Source organism: Gekko japonicus, unplaced genomic scaffold, assembly GCF_001447785.1.
Source record: "Gekko japonicus isolate JY-2015 unplaced genomic scaffold, Gekko_japonicus_V1.1 scaffold1579, whole genome shotgun sequence".
Lineage (NCBI taxonomy): Eukaryota > Metazoa > Chordata > Lepidosauria > Squamata > Gekkonidae > Gekko > Gekko japonicus.
In genome coordinates this window covers 54,276-69,253 of record NW_015161443.1, presented here as the reverse complement: position 1 = coordinate 69,253, position 14,978 = coordinate 54,276, and positions in this window count along the sequence as shown.

The window sequence follows — 14,978 nt, the reverse complement described above, 5'->3', positions numbered from 1 at the left end:
TCTCCCACTCATCCTGGAGACCTGGCAGCCCTGCCTACCTCCCACCCAAATTGGTCTTCAAACCACCCACAGGCCCCTTACTTGACATGGATTTGGCCGTGACATGATTCATTTGGGAAACAGGAATACAAGCAATTGTTAGCAGCCTGAATCTGGCTCATTTCAGGAACACCTCTTTCCATATCCATTTTTCCATCTTTAGAGATATCCAGAAGTGACTCTGCTTAGGGTCATTTCACTGTAGGAAGTGCTACAATCACCAGGAGCCTCAAGCCAGGGCTCACTCAAGCCTTATTGTTGTAGGGTTGCCAGCCTCCAGGTGGGGCCTGGAGATCTCCCACTTTTGCAACAGATCTCCAGCTGATGGAGATCAGCTCCCCTGGAGAAAATGGCTGCTTTGAAGGGTGGGCTCTACGGCATTGTCCCATGCTGAGGCCCCTCCCCTCCCCAAACCCCACCCTCTCCCGGATCCACCCCCAAAGTCTCCAGGTATTTTCCAACCTAGACCTGACAACCCTACCCAGTTGTTCTATACAGATCTGCCATTGTTACATCTTGTTTGGCCCTCAGTCCGCAAGTTGTAGTGATTGAAGTGTTGGAATAGGATCTGCAAGACCCAGGTCCAAGTCCCCACTGTGCCATGGAAGCTCACTTCTAGGTAACCTTGGACAGTCTCTCTCACACACACACAGTCTAACCTGAGGCTGTGCGGAGGAGAATAGTGTGGTAAGCTGCTTTGGGTCCCCACCAGGGAGAAAAGTGGTGTAAACAAATTTTTTAAATCAGACCTTTAAAACAGCATGTAACTTAGTCAAAGAGTAGGGATGTTTTCTGACTCACTTCTCCTTGCTGTTTTGACTTTCTTTAAAAAATCCTGTTTCAGCTTTGTTTCTCCTTTGGGCAAACCACATGCCGTGACTCCTCATTCTATCATTTTGAGTCCTCTCCCGTCAAGTGATTCCCCACAAAATGTACATATTTTCAGTATTGTTTGTGCATCAATAAATCAGCAATATACATTATTTGTACACTGTCATCTAATGGTGTATGCTGTACATATAAAAACTGTTTAAATTGCATACAAGACCTGTACAACTGACACGCACACTGCAAAAGACTCCTCGAAAACAGACAGCAAAAAGCAGAAAACTGAAATGTTTTGGCAAAAATATAAATCCGTATAAAAAGAAATGAAATAGGGAAGTTTTGCTCAATCCCGTCCAAGAGAGGAACTGCTCAGACAGGTGCCAAGTTCAGATGGAAGGTTTGGATGCTGCTGCAGAAGTGACTTACAGCCAGACAAGGCCTGTGGTAAATTATATACCCATGTCAAATAATTAATTAAACAAGCACTTGTCTCCTTCCTGACACTTGTTTGGTCATTTTATAAAGTTGTCCATGAGATTACAAATTCTTCAGGGCAAGGAAACTTTGCTGCTCAAGACAACAATGGCTGGCTAACAGTTCTTACTAAGAATTAAACTTTGTGGAGTTGCCAACAGGCCTGCAGAAAAATGTTCCTTTAATGAAGGCTTAGCGTGATGTTATTTGTCAGGGGGTGTTATCTCCATGCTATGAAAAGCTTCATCTGCCCATTTCTACACATCAGTCAATATACATACATATATACATACATACATACATACATACATAATCTTTAAATCTGTGAATACTTAAATTCAGAGATCGGAGCCATGGATAGACAAGACAGATCATTCTATAAACCCATGAAATATGGAAATAAAAAAAAAAGTTAGGGAATTAAAATCCCACAAAATGATAGAAGCAGTGTCTGTAGCTTTAAGAAATGAATGGCCTCAGTGGCCATTGCTAGGCAACCAACTGGCCAGTAGACTTGTGCATGGAAGAGATTTTTAAAATTTCTTACAGATTCGTTTTATGTTCATATTTATTACAGTAATTACAAAACACTCAATTTTCATAATTATTACAATTAGTAATGAAAGAAAGACAAAAGTCTACTGGACAGAGGGCCTGCTCATCTACCTTTAACAGCATCCTGCTCTGCAGAATATGGCAGGTGATGCTTTTGACAGCTCAGAAAAAATCATTACCACTTGCTAATATCTGTACACTGAGCTGTGATACATGCATGCTTTACACCCCTTTAAACTGGATTTTTGCCATTGGGAAGTATCACTGGCCGCAACCTTTCATGGGGTGGCAATGACTGGTCCAGTCGTTTGGCTCAGTTTTAGGGAATTCATATATTTCAGTGTGTTCTGAAATAGGGACACAAGAAGGATTTGACAGTGAATGGCACAACTGAGTTTTGTTTTATTTATTATCTAAACATGCCTTTCCACCCAATCAGGGTCCACAAGGTGGAAAGCATAAAACATTAAAACAATTAAAAATACAGTTAAAATCATAAAATTCACTTAAAAACACATAAGCAAACAACACTAGAAAGAGGGCCAATAACCATTATTGGGGATATGTCATCCATGGCTATTAGCCAGAAGGTATAGATAGGAACTCTCAGTCTGGGGCAAGTGATGGCCTGTATTCTTGGTGTGTTTTTTAGGGGGGGGGCAACAGTGGGAGAGCTTCTAGTGTCCTGGCCCCACTACTGGACCTTTTGATGGCACCTGCTATTTTTGGCCACTGTGTGACAGAGTGTTAGACTAGATGGGCCAGTGACCTGATCCAACACTGGCTTCTCTATGTTCTTTTGAAACAAAAAAGTCTTCACTTGCTGTTAAAAGACACTGGTAGAGGGAGACATATGAATCTCCCTGGGGATGGGGTTCTAAAGTTTTGGTGCCACAACCAAGAAGACCCTTTCTCAGGTTGCCACCTGTCTAGCCTCACATGGCAAGGGCAACTAAAGCAGAGCCTTGGACAATGACCACAGTGAGTGGATATGGTTTGTATGGGAGAAGGTGGGCCTTAAAGTACATTAGTTCCAGGCCATACAGGGCTTTATAGGTCAATACCAGCACCTTGCATTGAGCCTGGAAGCACATTGTTAGCCAGTGAAGGAGGAAGAAGAGGAAGAGGAAGAAGAGGAAGAGGAAGGAGGAGGAGGAGGAGGAGGAGGAGGTGATGGTGATGGTGATGATTTATACCACACCCTTCACTTGAAGTCTCAGAGCGGCTTACGATCTCTTCCCTTCCTCTCCCCACAACAGACACCTTGTGAGGTAGATGGGGCTGAGAGAGCTCTGAGGGAACTGCTCATGAGAGAACAGCTCTGAGACAACTGTGACTGACCCACAGTCACCTAGTGGCTGCATGTGGAAGAGTGGGGAGTCAAACCCGGTTCTCCAGATCAGAGTCTGCCACTCTTAACCACTGCACCAAACTGGCTCCCTATAACTCACTCCAGGCAAAACTCTGGCCACAGTATTCTGTACCAACTGTAGATTCCAGACAGTCTCTAAGGGTAGCCCCAAGTAGAGAGCATTGCAGTAATCTAATCTAGATGTTACCAGTGCATGCACAACAGTGGCAAAATATTTTTTAAAATTTTCTGCCCAGGAAGGGACCCAGCTGGTTTACCAGTCAAAGCTGATGGAAGGCACCCCTGGCCACTGTTGTCACCTGTTTATCCAGGTCCAGGAGCACCCCCAAACTATGACTCTGCTACTTCAGGGGGAGTGCAACCCCATCCAGAACAGGGGATAACCCTTCTCCAGGGTCAGACCTTCCCTCTGTTTTGTTTCAGCTTGTTAGCCCTCATCCATTTCAAAACTGCCTCCAGGCATCTGTTCAAAGGTTCCACAGCCTCCATGGTGTTACTGGGCTGACTAATGCCCAGCATCAATGGGTTGGCAGATGATATCATCCTGAGGAGGCTGAATTGCTAGGAACATTGCTGAGTGGCCTGGGAGGTCTGGTTATTGTCCTGCAAGGTCATTAATCATGGCCAGTGATCTGGGGAACCTCAGAGAGCCACCTAAAAGAGCCTTGACTGAGGTTTACCAAGAGTTCCCATGGGAAAGAGGCTACTCTCTTGGGCACTGGCCTTGGGTTTTATATTAAAGACAGAATCTCTTCTGCATCCAAGTCAGCTCAAGCATGGTGGGGGGGTGGTCCTCAAGGTGCTTCCAGGGCTGGGGAAATAGTAGCATGAGACTTCCCTTTTATTCCTTGTAGTTGCACATTTCTCTCGTATCATAGATATATTTACATTTCTGTTGATTGGTGCCCAGAACCCCATCTCAATTCTACCTCCTTGGGCTGATGATCATGATAACAGCTTTCTCAAATGTGTCGGGAGTCATCACCTCCACCTGAGATTTAGTGTGGTAGCTGATTCCACTTAGGATGGCGCAGGGTCCCTGCTGACTTAACAACGCCAGGTCTCTTTAAAGGTAACAGCCTGAAATAGATTTGCTTAATTAAAATGGAAAGAGTTATATGTTCATCAGGCATTTTTAATGCCATGCGTCAGTTAGGTGATGCAATTTCATATGGCATGTGTTATAGTTAATGTTTTAAAAACTGAATGATTATAGAAATTTAAACACCGATACCTCTGCAGACATTCAGTTAGGTGATGCAATTTCATATGGCATGTGTTATAGTTAATGTTTTAAAAACTGAACGATTATAGAAATTTAAACACCGATACCTCAGCAGACATTCAATTATTCTCAAGGGCAGAAAATAATGGATTCTGACATTGCAAGAACAACGGCAACAGGATGTCAGGGCTGATCCTGAAAACTGAAGTCACAATTATGTAAGATGGAAAATGCGAAAGCATGGGTTCGTCATCCCTTACATATTCAGATAAAGGTCATGTTCTGCTACATTACTCTGTCAAAGCATGGAATGAAAACACACCACCTTGGCTAGTGTGTGTTCCCAAACTTGCTAAGGCAATATGAATGCAGAAGCAGTGTGGAGAGGCATTTGTAGGAGATAATCTCAGGGAAGAAGGAATGCTCTGACTGCGTCTCCTGTTTCTCTTCTGCCAATGCTTTCCAGATCAGATCTACTTCTAGTCCCAGAGCCCTGGGTAAGGGGAGGGGTGGTCACTTAGAAATGTCCAAGGAAACATTTGTAGGAACCAATAAGGAGATGAGAGAAGGGATAAACACCCTCCCTCTCTCCACCAGTTCTCTCCAGCAAGTGCCCTACAACCTCCATTTCTGCACTGGCTTTATGAGTGTCTAACTGCTGTGTTTTCATTGTTGTATGGGAAGTGTGCAGACACACCATTTGAATGGTGGGGCTGCTAGGGAAGCACAGTTGTCACATATTGTTTAAAAGGATACATCTCTCCAGAACTGAACTCAGGAGAAACTGTTCCAATGGCTATTTCCCTGGCTGATTGGCTGGAACTGATGATGTCACACTACCCCCTCCTCCCCAGAGCACTTTTTCAACATCTTACAAATTGATTGTGCTCTTTAAATACACACACATTCTAAGGAAATGCTACATACAGAGCTTTAAAACAGAAAAGCAGACAGCTGGCCTGGAATCTGGAGGTGCAATACAAACAACTGAATCAGCATTAGAATTGCTGGACCATCTGTTTGTCAAATGCACTGGGGAGCTGGTTGCAGGTCAAGCTGTTATTTGTATTAGCATTTGTTATTAGCATCATGTGCCCATGTAGTTCTGACTCCGGATCCTCTGAAAGCAATGAGATTTAAGAATACAAAAGGGGATGGCTGCCACAGCCTCTGTACTGGGATTCCCAGCCATGCTGAGCCTTTGGACACCTTCGGAATTGTGAAAGCGACTGGTGGGTACCACCATCGGCTGGGAAGGATGCAGGAGGCTGGCTGTGCTGGCCAGTTGATTAGCAGCAGGGTGAGATGGAAGGAGCTTTCCCTGGGCAGAGGCCACTAGGAAAAGGCATCACCCACCTTCTGGTGAGCTCATTGCACTCATTGCACCCATGGGTGCTGTCACGACTTCATTTAATTTGTGTGGTTAGATATGGCGTGTCTTTAACTTCCTTGTTTTCTCTCTCTCTCTCTTTTGGTATGGAACACTGTCACCAGGAATTTAATTCCAGTCCTATTAATTAATCTTTCCCAAGGTATTGTGCCCAAGCTCTAAGGTTCCTTAGTTGGACTATGTGGTCCTGAAGATGAGACTCTAGTATTTAAATAGAATAGGACTCCGGGTTAACAATAAACAAAACAAAACTTTATTTGCACAACAAGCGTATTGGTTTCAAGATGTTTTGAAACAAAAAAAGATGTTTTGAAACTTGTCCCTTCAGCGAATAAAACAGTGTATGCTAATAACTCCTGACTGAGGTATCACACTCTCTCACTTCACAAACGCTCCTCACTCTCAAACCCTCCTTTCTCTTCAGAATGTTCTTCCAATCTTTATTTTATTTAGCTCAGTTTAATCTTTCCCTTTTAAACTCAGGTTTCTGTCCGCTTCTGTCTTTCATGCCCTTATGATAACTTTGACAATATTACATTTTGTCTCTCTTTAGTCGCTAATATGTCCTCTAAAGTATTCTACTTCCTTTTTGGAGTCTTAAATGCTTCTCACAGCACTAATATGGGATTCTAATCAGAAGACAACTTCTCAGACTCTGTACACTGTGGACTGACCACCACTGACTGCTAACTGTTGACTGAACACACTGACTGACTTTCTCCACAAACACTTCTTCATTCCACCCATACACTCTCGGCCATCAACCAATCACCCCACTCTTCCCCCTCTTTCACCCCCCCTTGTTCTTCAGCAAATTACCAAACGTTTAAAGAAACACACACTTAAAACCTTAAATGATGACAGGCACCCTGTTGAAGATCACTGCTCCTGCCCTATGTGTTCACGGGCTTCTCCAGTCTCTTAGGTGTCCAAAGAAGTTTCATTCACACAGTTGAAAGGCACCTCTTCATCAGGTCTTTAATCACAAAGTAACTTAGTACAAGGAGCAACCCTAAATAGGTTTACTGTCTTAGAAGTAAGTCACATTTTGTTCAATGGGCCTCACTCCCAGGAAAGCATTCTTAGGTCCCGTTCACACTGGGCAGAGAACACCGGGGGGAGGCATGGCTTTTCACTGCACCACACTTGTGACCCGGCCGAACGCGATCAGACGTGACGGCAGGGAATCGGGGGTAGCAGTTTTCGGCACTGGAGCAATCAGACAGAGGACGTCTGTCTGTGGCCCATCGCAAGCATGAAATAGTGGAGTTTCTGCAGTAGCTTTTAACTCCGGATCCTCGGCGGGATGCGACAGCTTGCCAACGGGTGCACGATGCTTGCCCGATGTGCTTGTGTGATCGCGCCCGTTAAATCCGCCCGGCATCCATGAGTATCCTGCGGCAACTTCTGTGTGTGATCGGAGCCTTAGTATTGCAGCCACAGTGTATTAGACGTTTTTATTTTCACATCTCTAATGACTGCTGATAAAAGCAGGTATATCTTTGTTAAATTTAGTGAACAAGGGAAAATAAGGGGTGGTCTACGGGGTCTACTGGTATGCCTTGTGAAAGGTTTGTGAAATGTTAATTCCAAAATGCAGATGTTCTGGCAATCTAGAACGCCTTTCGTACATGTAGAATCTGCTTGTGTATTTATTTCCATAACTGATATACCACCCAGGAACTCTGGGAATACATAAGCATAAAACATTGTAAAACATTAATATCCCATAGCAGAAACCATGCCCACATACTTCAAGGGGCAATTGTAGAGGTATCACCCAGGGCCACTAAATTAAATGTCGGTGTGGTGAGAGAACTCCCACCCCCTACCGGCTCTCCCCGCTACCACTCAGCTGGGCTACAGGGGGGAAATTCCTGGCAAAATGGGGAGGGCATCAGCACTGACAGTGATGCAATGCCAATGATATCACTTCCAGCCCAACTAGGGGTTCCCATCTGCCCACTTATGACAGGAGACCTGCAGGTAATTGTGGCCCCTGCCCACAAATGCTCAGCTGGTCAGTGGGTGGAAACTGGATCCAAATAGAGCGATCGATTAAACCACAGAGTTACATCAGGAGTGACGTTATCGTGTTGTCTCACTCTGTAAAGTGCAGCAAATGGAGTAGTGCTATAGAAATAAAGAAACAAACCACCAAATGGTGAGTTGTGTCCAAATCTTGGTGTTGGCTGAAAACCTGGGAACAGTAAGCCGGAAACCTTTCCCAAGCCAAACCCATAAACCCTTTTTATGGTTCCTTAAGGTGCTATTTTTATTGTATATGCTGTAGCATGCCTCATAAACCACCATGATCCCATTTGTTTGGGAAAGTTGGTTCATACGTGTTTTTAAAATAAGTTAAGTTTTTGACACAACATCACAAAGAAAGGGGGTGAGCAAATGTGGTGCCAAGACCCACAGAAATGTGTGGGTAACAGGAAGGGGAAAGAAGTTGTAATGTATACAGTCCTGACAAGTTCAGACAAGTCCAGACAAGTCCAGAGACAAACGCAGAGCTTCGCTCCAAGAGACAATGGACTATGCGGAAACTAGCCCGCTCCAATCAGGGGGCTAGGTTCCCAGCCGAGAGCCTATGGGACTCTCGGCCACTGTAAATAACCTATAGGGAAGTAGGGGTGTGTTTTGGGTGGCGGTTTCTCGGGGGATATAAGCCGGCCTGCGAGCCGGCCAAAGTTGTCTTGTTACGGATAGAATAAAGTACGCTTGGCTGAAATCACTCTCCATTTGCATACATTTCACTGGTGACGAAGGTGGGATCCATCTCCCTCGGAACAGAGACCACGTTCAGGACATCGCTGTGAGCTGCCGCACCGAATTTGCCACCGCCACCAGCACTGAGCATCTTCGAGAAGCGCCGCTCACTGCACCGCTCCCGAGCTCCAAGCATCACACCACTGACCCCGAGAGCAAAACCGCACCACTCCTTCTGAACAGAGACCACATTCCGGGACATCGCTGGAGTCGCCGAAATAGCCTCCGCCGCCGGCATTGGGCCCTCCATTGTAGGCGCCCGTCTTCGTGCCATTCTCCAACTCCAAGCACCACATCGCTGACTACGAGACAGCACCACGCTGCTCCTCCCCTACGCTCACTGATTCCCACCGTTCCCACCGTCACTCCAGGAAAGCATTGCTGCCTTCGATATCTCCTGCCCCACACAATGGGAGATCTGGCTCGAGATCCTGGAGAACTACTTCGACTGCCACGACATTGTGGACCAGGGGAAGAAAAAAGCCCATCTCTTTTGGTCGTGTGGTATGAACACAGTCTTGCTACTCAAGGACCTCATAGCTTCTAAGCAGACCAAGGAGGAACCCTACCCCGTGCTGGTGAAGGCGCTGACCGACCACCTTTCACCAAAGTCCACAAAGTTTACCGAATGCATGGACTTTTTTGCGCAGGTCCAAGGGCTGGACAAGTCAGCCTCCAAGTTCTTGGCCGGGCTCAGACGAGCGGCCACCAATTGTTCCTTTCCCCACCTAGCGGACACCTTGCTAAACCAGTTCCTTGTGGGGCTGAGGGAGCCCAAGTTCTGCGGGAGGCTGGTCAGCCAGGACGACCTGTACCTGGATAAAGCGATTCAGGAGGCTACCGCTTATGAGAAGGCCCATCCAGACCACCGCGCCAAGGTGGTCCACTGCACCCAAGTAACTTCGGCTCTGACGCCTCGGATGAGAACGAGGTACTACAAGTCCGCCAGCGGGCATCCCAGCACCCACATCAATCGTCCTCCAAAACGAACAAGGCTTCGACCACTTCGGCTCCGTGTGCCAGCTGTGGTCGTGCCACTTCCGAAACGCGGTCTGCCGGACCTGCAACAAACCAGGGCACATCTCCCGGGTTTGCCGCTTCAAAGGACAACGCCAGAAGTCGTCCACGCACCAGACCACGCCAGAGCCACCCAGCGACCTCCACTCCATATTGGCCCACTTCCCGCAACACCAGGTTTGTAACTTGCCCCCCGATGGCCCCAACAAGATGCATGTCACGGTCCTTATAGAGGGATCCCCCTGCAGCATGGAAATCAACACAGGGTTGACCTACTCCATTATCTCCATGGATACACTCCGCACACTGTGTCCAAAGCGGGCCCTGCCCCTGTAGAAGTTGCAGGGTTTCTGGTTAAGGGACTTCAATAAGAATCCCGTGGCGGTGCTGGGCTGGGGCAAGTTCCGGGTACAGTTCCAAGACTTTAATGGCACCCTAGACCTGCTGGTGGTGGATAGGCCTCTCTCCAGCCTGCTAGGAATCTCGTGGTTTGAGGCCCTGGGACTCTCTCTGAATGGAATCCATCAGATCAGGTCACGGGATTTTGGCACGGTCTGTGTGGAATTTCCCCGCATTTTTGATGGCACACTGGGACATTTCTCTGCCCCCCCCCCATCTCCCTGGATCTAGACCGGTGGTATGGCCCATTCGTGTCAAGGCCCGGATGCCGCCCCTAGCAATGAAGCCAAAAATCGAGGCCGAGCTAGATCGCTTAGTGGAACAAGGAGTCCTGGAACCAGTCGCTTTGGCATGGTGGGAGACCCCCATAGTCACCCTGGTGAAGCCCAATGGGGATGTGCGCATTTGTGCTGACTATAAATGCACGCTAAACAAGACTCTGCAGGCACATGCTTATCCAGTGCCAGTGGTGAGCCACGTGTTGGCGGCTTTGGCGGGGGCCCGGGTTTTTGGCAAGTTGGAATTGGCACAGGCATATCAACAACTGCCGGTTGTTGCCACCACGGCCAAAGCCCAAACGATCACAACACATAGGGGGGCATTCAAGGTTCACCGCCTCCAGTTCAGAGTCTCAGTGGTGCCAGGGATTTTTCAATCTTTTATGGATTCGTTCCTGAAAGGCATCCCCGGGGTTCAGCCATTTCTAGACGACATGCTGATCGCCGCGCCGGACGACTCGTCCTTCACGGACCGTCTACGGGCCGTTCTACAACTATTCGATGCAGCGGGGCTCAAAGTCAAGTGGGAGAAATGTCTTTTGGGGGTGCCACAAGTCAAGTTCCTGGGCTTTGTGCTCGACACTGCGGGCATCCATCCCACCATGGACAAGGTGACCGCCATCACGCAAGCGCCGCCTCCAGCGTCCAAGTCCAAACTGCAGGCTTTTGGGGGGCTCCTGAACTTCTACCACTCCTTTTTGCCCCTCAAAGCTGCAGTCGCAGAACCGTTCCATCGCCTCCTGGACAGGTTGGCACCTTGGGTCTGGGGTCCACCACAAGCAGCTGCGTTCCAGGCAGTCAAAGACCTGCTCGTCTTGAATGTGGTCCTGGCGCATTTCAATGAGGCACTCCCGGTGGTGCTGGCCTGTGACGCCTCCCCCTATGGGGTGGGAGCAGTACTGGGCCACAGGCTGCCGGATGGCCGTGAGGTCCCGGTTGCGTATTATTCCAGGATTCTATCAGTGGCTGGCGGGGGTGAAAAAGTTTCACCATTATCTGTACGGGTGGCCCTTCACAGTCCTCATGGACCACAAGCCGCTGCTGGGCCTCCTGGCCCCCGACCGCCAGACCCCCCAGATGATTTCACTCCAGGTGCTCCACTGGTCTATTTTCCTGGTGGGGTACTCCTACACTCTCGTCCATCGCCCTGGCAAGGGAATAGGCCACGCGGATGCCCTGAGCCACCTGCTGCTGCCAGTCTGTGACCCGGATCCGGCTCCCGCCCACCAGATCGCTCTCCTGGAGACCCTTCCGGATTGGCCGGTCCACGTCACGGAGGTGGCTCGCGGCACCTCCAAGGATAAGGTACTTTGCCGGGACTTGGACTGGGTGGTGAGGGGGTGGCCCGCAGCCAAAGGAGACCCTGACATAATGCCCTTTGCTTCCCGGAAGGATGAGCTGTCTGTCCACTGGGGCTGTGTCATGTGGGGTAGTAGGGTGGTCATCCCAAAACCCCGATGGGAATGGGTCCTCACCGCCCTTCACAAAGCGCACCCCGGGGTGGTGCACATGAAAGCCTTGTCCCGGAGCTACGTCTGGTGGCCGGGGTTGGACCGGGACATCGAGGACGTGGTGAAGCGGTGCAACCCCTGCCAAGCATCCCGGCCCAAGCCTCCCCGAGCCCCGGAACGGGCCTGGGAATCTTCCCACCGCCCCTGGTCCCAGTTACACTTGGATTTTGTGGGACCGTTCCAGGGGCAACTCTTCTTTATCCTGGTGGACTCCTTCAGCAAGTGGCTGGAGGTAGTCCCTGTGCCCGCCACCTCCTCAAAGGCGGCCATCCGAGCAATGTGGTGGATCTTCAGTGCCCAGGGAATCCCCGACACGCTGGTCACAGACAGCACGACGGCATTCACATCAGCGGAGTTCCAGGAATTCAAGAACTACTATGGGATCCGCCACGTCCGGGCTGCCACCCTGCCACCAATGGCCAGGCCGAGCGCATGGTCAGAACCATGAAGGATGCTCTCCGCCGCTTGGACTCCCCAAACTTGGATTATAAACTGGCGGCTTTCCTTTTCAGCCAGTGAACGACGCTCCACACCACTCCGGGGTGCAGTCTGCAGAGCTACTTCTGGGCCGCCACCTGGCAACCCGGTTGGATCGTCTGCACCCCGACCGGGCATCGACAGAGGCACCGGGCATGGAGACGCACGAGGCAGCCAGGGGTTTCTTCCCGGAAGATCACGTGTGCGCACGGAACTACGCCAGGAGGCCCACCTGGATCATGGCATGAGTCATACGAGTTAAGGGCCCCAGATCATGGGTGCATTGTGGACCAAGGGGGGAGGGGTGTAATGTATCCAGTCCAGACAAGTCCAGACAAGTCCAGACAAGTCCAGAGACAAACGCAGAGTTTCGCTCCAAGAGACAATGGACTATGCGGATCCTAGCCCGCTCCAATCAGGGGACTAGGTTCCCGGCCGAGAGCCTATGGGACTCTCGGGCACTGTAAATAGCCTATAGGAAAGTAGGGGTTGTTTTGGGTGGCGGTTTCTCGGTGGATATAAGCCGGCCTGCGAGCCGGCCAAAGTCGTCTTGTTCCTGATCGAATAAAGTACGCTTTGCTGACATCACTCTCCATCTGCGTACTTTTCAGTATTCCTCTGGGACCACAATCCAGGTCCCACATTTGATGCACAGTCTATGCAATATGCATATTTATTGCAAGCATACATGCACATACATGCCCTGTAAGCCGCCCTGAGCCCGCTTGCGGGGAGGGCAGGGTAAAAATACCTAAATAAATAAATAAATAAATATATGCACTCTCTTCTTCATGGATCTTTAACTTTTGCTTTGGTTGATAGGAAGTGGGAATTTACTCTGATTTAATTTACAAAGTTGTTCTGCTAAGAGGAAAATCCAACCAAGTCACTGTCCTTTTTTCTATTCCCCTGACTGTTGGTCTTTCTATGTTGGGTACCTGATGCAAAGGAACTGAAATCTGGAATTGCAAAGTCAGTGGAGTGGGAGGAATTCCTTGAGGGAAGCACATCTTTTATTTCTCCTTGTGGGTGGTTAAGCGCTTGCTCACATAAAGTTACAAAAGGAAGGAGAGTGACTCGTCCTTCATTTAGCAGTCTCAGCAGAAGGTGAATCAGTGTGAAAACAGCAGTATTACCATCCCATTACAGGAAAGGTTGTAGTGGCTTTCTTTTCTCATGCACCTGTCTCCACCTGGATCAAGGTGTTGCAACCTAAGACATTAAGATCTCTTTTTTTAAAGTATTGCTCTCGTATTTCAGATAATTTAACAGTATTGCTCACATTTTTAAAGACAAAACTTGAGCATTTTAGAAATTTAAAATCTAATGTTTTGTCTAATGTCACTACAGCAGCAATTCAGACCCAGACCTTTCAGGAGAGTACACATCGTTGAGGAAAATAAGACAACCTATAGTCACACAGAAAACTCTCTATGTATTCATGTGTAACTATCTGTTTAACAAATTATTTAGCCAAAACACCCTTGGGTCAATGGTCTGTCTCCTTATTTGTTCATTTTCTATTCCACCCCAAAACCAATGTGTCATTGTAATGCCTAAATATGTTTTTTGGGTTTTTTGTTTTTGTTAGGACCAGTCACACTGGAAATACTGTTTTAAATCAGGATAACTGGCCTCTGATGTCCACAAGACCCTCACCCAAGGGAACCCCCTTTTCCTGTATAGTTTCAATCCCCTTTGTACATTTGTACACCTGAATATGGACCTAGAAATGATAGAGGCAGCCTGGATGGAATCATAGAATCACAGAGTTGGAAGGGGCCATACAGACCATCCAGTCCAACCCCCTGCCCAATGCAGGACCAGCCTAAATTGAATTGATATCAAGAGGCCGTGAGTCATGCCAAGGCAGAAAGGAATGCAGGACTGCCCCTCTGTCAATCATATGTGTAAACCCACTCTAACAGAGGGTTCAGTTGAGGGCCATTTTCCCCAAGAACCTGGGAGCCTTCTCCCAGATAATCTGGCCCAGGGGTCATTTCGTAGAAAAAGAGCTAGGGGAACTCATTAGCATAACTCATTAGCATATGCCACACCCCCTGACATCAGGGGCCCGGCGGTGGACCTGCAAGGCCAGCAGGAGTGCGAGGAAGCCCCGCCAAGGCCCTCCCTGGCCCCAGGCAGGCAGGGGTGGGGAGAAGCAGGGAGGAAGCAACTTACCCTCCCTCTTCTCCTGCCTTCTCCTGGCTGAATGAGGGCTGGAAGCGGGGCGGCCGGAAGCAGGGGGTGGGGCTTCGTCATGTACCCCGCCCCCCTGCACCTCACCCGGGGGAACTGCGATCCCCCGTGTTCCCCCCCCCCGAAATGACCTCTGATCTGGCCATAACTAATGACCCAGATTTCCAAAACAATAAGTAGCAGGCCAAGTCCAGCCATTTCCTTCCTATCTAAATGACCAGACAGGAAGATTCCAACCATTCCCCAATCAGGACAGGTACCTGGTCCACAGATGTGAACATATCTGACTTCCAGATCTCCCGAAGGGAACATTTATGACACTCTAAATGCACAATGGGAAAACTCCCCTCCACAATAAAGACAAAGGAATTTTCAGGTTTGCACCCCTCCAAAAAAAGATTGCATTTTCACTATACCAAATTCCAGTGCCAACACTCTT